This window comes from Danio rerio, chromosome 16, assembly GCF_052040795.2.
Source record: "Danio rerio strain M-AB ecotype USA chromosome 16, GRCz13ab, whole genome shotgun sequence".
NCBI lineage: Eukaryota > Metazoa > Chordata > Actinopteri > Cypriniformes > Danionidae > Danio > Danio rerio.
The window spans coordinates 31,181,113-31,182,996 of record NC_141036.1 but is presented as its reverse complement, the minus strand read 5'-3'; the positions used below and the strand labels follow the sequence as shown (position 1 = coordinate 31,182,996).

Genomic DNA, 1,884 nt, shown 5'->3' with positions numbered 1-1,884 from the left:
CTTCAACACAAGATTGCAAGGAGGATCCAATTTGGAAGACCTTCTCCTGCAAACGGGACACTCTTTGAGTACTCATAGATTTTGTATCTTTATGGAGGAATAACCTGCTAATTTTCAAATAAATCGTCACCCTAGAATAAGGTTCTATCTGACATTTTTGTCAAAAATGAGTTCTTATTAAATGGCAACTTGTTTACATTATGAGATGTTTTTAAGTTGTTTACATTTTAAGACTTTTTATTTTTTAAAAATGTTACACATACTGTTTGCTATGGAATGCAAAAACTTTGAAGCTCAATATCTCAAAATCATTCAGAACGCAGATAGAACCTTATAATTCCAATGTAAATAAGTAAATGAATGACAAAATAAAAAAAATGATAAAGCTATTTTTATTTATTTTTTATTTATATTTATTTTTATATATATATATATATATATATTTTGTAATTTATTATTGGAATGAACTTGATCAGGGGCAGATCTAAAATTATTTTTACATTGGCAATAAAAAAAGCATTCATGCATAATTCTTGCAGATAAATGAACTAACCTTCCCTATTGTGTTCATGATTAGTTGTAAACAGCTGCATTACAGCAAAAAAATAAAATAATAAAATGTCAATTTGACGGTTCATTGCACTGTGGCAATCTGAATGAAATGTCAATATTCAGAAAATAAAGTCAGTAACCTGTGTATTAAAATCATCAAGAGATTTTAAATGTAATTGAGCATTATTACATAAAGGCAAGTTGTGTCATTAAAATTAGGGTACACTCTCATCTGTAACCCACTTTTCACTTAGATAATAGAACAAGTTTAACAGCAACAAAAACTTTAAAACTGAAGCTGGACTTAGGTTTAGATATTAACAGAGGTTGTTCCATGTGCGGATTTTATTCACTCAACACTGTCAGAAATAAAGAGCTGTTACTGGGGCAGTACCTTTTCAAAAGTTTCAGAAGTCACTTTCGCATTTGTACCAAAAGGATCCATATTGATTATTATCATTGGTACAATACCTAAAAATGTATGTCTTTAGGCTTTATTTTGAACACGTAAAAATAAATAAATAACTACAATAAATAAAGCAAAAAAAGTACATTTGTGTACTTTTATCAATGTGTACTTGTGAGGTGCCTAAAGGTGCTCTCTTCATCTGGGCACGTTGATGTTTATCCAGGAGCCCAGGGGTCCTCCTTTGACGGGGGTCATTTTAAGAACTGGTCACATCTCAAAATGAATTTACAAAGGCCCCAGCGAGGATCGAACTCGCGACCCCTGGTTTACAAGACCAGTGCTCTAACCACTGAGCTATGGAGCCTCACCTTTTGAAAATCGCACATGTCACTCCCAAAAAGGACAAGCAGTAAAAAAATGAACACCAAAGACTCACCTAATGAATTTGGCAGACAGCCTAATACATCTTTACATGCTTTAATGGTTTGACAAAAAGCCAAAGCTCAGCATGTGGCTCTAAGAAAAGTGATTACAGTAATTGATGAGCTTTCAATTAGAGTAACACAGACACTATGTTTATGCATATTCTTACATGCTAGATACATATTATACTGTAAGAACTTTTGGTCCAACAAAACCAAAACAAACTTGTTTATTTGGCTGTTGTGAAAAGAAATCAATAGCTGTGTACACATGCAGTGTGCAGACTGAAGTCTACTTACCAGCAGGAATATGAAGAATGTGTCCCATATGCAGCAATAATAGCCTTTACATTTCTGTTAATGCTTTCTATAAGATTTTGTGGGATTTTTAAACCTTTCATCCACCTTTGCTCTTGATGTTGCTGCTCTCATCATACAGTTAATGTCAAAGGTATTCAGTGAGGTTAGCACTTCTTACAGGCTAGTCAAACATAGCTTTCT

At 33.1% G+C, this 1,884-nt stretch overlaps 1 non-coding gene across 1 annotated transcript; it reads right to left on the bottom strand.

Annotated features, from left to right (window-relative positions):
* Positions 1-1,252: 1,252 nt before the first annotated feature.
* trnat-ugu (transfer RNA threonine (anticodon UGU)) lies at positions 1,253-1,325 on the bottom strand. The gene has a single exon. It is a non-coding gene; the product is annotated as a tRNA-Thr (tRNA).
* Between the last annotated feature and the right edge of the window lie 559 nt (positions 1,326-1,884).